We start from the raw sequence: 1849 nt of genomic DNA, 5'->3' as shown, positions 1-1849 counted from the left end.
TTTTTTTGGTTTTTCTCCGGTACCGGGAACCGAACTCATGACCTTGCGCTTGCCAGGCAGGCGCTTTTGCCGCTGAGCTAAATCCCCAGCCCCAATCTGTTTATTTTCGGAATGAATTTGTTCTAGTCTATGTGCTCAGTCCCTTTAGCTACAGAAATGCTAACAAGAACAGGCATCATAACTGATATGATGTTTTGTTTCCATCAACAATGGAACTAAAATAACATAAATGTAGGGCATGCTGGTGCAAGCCTGTAATCCCAGCACTTGGGAGGCTGAGGTAGGAGGATTGTTGTGAGTTCGAGGCCGGTCTGGGCTACAAAGTGAGCTAAGGGAAGCCTGAACTGCATAGTGAAACCCTGCCTCAAAAAGACGAAAAAATAAAAAATAAAATAAAATAACATAAACAATGCTAGGTACTTTCCCGAAAGTTAAAGTGGAATATCAGTGATTTCGACACAGATTTACTTTAGCAACTTGTGATTTCACCCATGGGAAGAATTAAATATAATATTTTACAGTATGAAGTTATTGCTTTTAACACACATTATTAAGAATTTGGTTTTTGCATTCACAGATGTTTCTATTGTCAACTTCAAGGGTTGAAATGGCATTTGATAGCCAAAATCACAATGCCAATTTAATTGGTACCACCTAGCCCTGAAAGTTACACATCAAATAAATTTTATATGGACATTTATACCACAAAACATTATAATTCATCTATTGTGACATATTCAAAAATAGCATGAAAATGTGTGGTAACCATTATAACTTAAAACAATTACATAGATAAAATTAAACTTTGTATACTGTATAGGAAATTAAAAACATAAATCAGTCATAAAATGTCATAGAAATACTGAAATAGCCTAGAAATTAAGCACAGAAAACTGATTAGAATCTTCTGGTATTTATTTGTTGTCTCAGGTAAGACACAGCTTAAAAATGAAATAAACCAGCACTCTCATTAAATCTTCTATAGTTTATGAAAAATGTGGAAGATCTTCAAATTGTGATATTCACTATTTTGTGTTTAAAATGTAATATGGTCATAGAAGTGAAAAATTACATTTAAATAACTGAAAAACAAATCAAATTAATGAGTTACTCTTAATGTAATAAAAAATCATTTAAGCAGAGAAAGTGTAAGGAATATCCCAAGCAGAAGTCTGTACTATTATGAAGAATATTTTGTACCTCGTTATATGTCCAAAGCCTTCTGCTAAGAAAGACAGTAATTTGCAGAATAAGAATGAGACTGCTGTTGTGTCAATGCACAAAGTTCTCAGTAGCTTCAGGACTTGATGTCTTATAATGGGCACCAAAATGTTTAATAACTTTTGAATTCAGACTATCTGAAAAATTTAAAATTCTTAGGTATTCTGGTGTCTACATATTTATTCCGTGTAAAAATACTATCTGGGCTTTTAAACTCAAACAACAGACGTGGGGACAGGTGAGGATTACTCAACCCTTGAGGAAGACTGGAATTCTGTGACAGGTGGAGTTAATGCGCACTGTCTTTTTTGCAGTCTATCACAATGCAGTTGGGGGGTTTAAGAATATGCACTTAATGGCCACTAATTGACTGAGTGAACTTGGGCACATAAACAACTGTGCTAAGCTTCAGGTTCTTTATCAGACAAAATTGAGAGTAGGAAGAGGCCCTAGTGCTCAGGTTTCTGTGAAGACTATCTGAGATCACACTGATGTAAAACTTAGTGAGGTTCCTGGCACAGGAAGCACAACAGATGCAGAAAAGTGGTTGTAGCGAATATTGCTACTCTAATCCCTCTTAAAGGGTTTCAGGAAAGAACACACCTTAAAAGACTAATATATATATATA

General features: G+C 35.0%; 1 protein-coding gene across 6 annotated transcripts in view; it reads right to left on the bottom strand.

Moving 5' to 3' along the window:
* Gabra2 (gamma-aminobutyric acid (GABA) A receptor, alpha 2) overlaps positions 1-1849 on the bottom strand; it is a 134388-nt gene that overhangs the window by 11482 nt on the left and 121057 nt on the right. The gene's annotated exons all lie outside the window — the stretch shown is intronic.

Source organism: Chinchilla lanigera, unplaced genomic scaffold (genome assembly GCF_000276665.1).
Source record: "Chinchilla lanigera isolate Chin_1 unplaced genomic scaffold, ChiLan1.0 scaffold00042, whole genome shotgun sequence".
NCBI lineage: Eukaryota > Metazoa > Chordata > Mammalia > Rodentia > Chinchillidae > Chinchilla > Chinchilla lanigera.
Note: the sequence above shows the minus strand (reverse complement) of the source record. Positions and strands in the feature narration are given on the sequence as shown.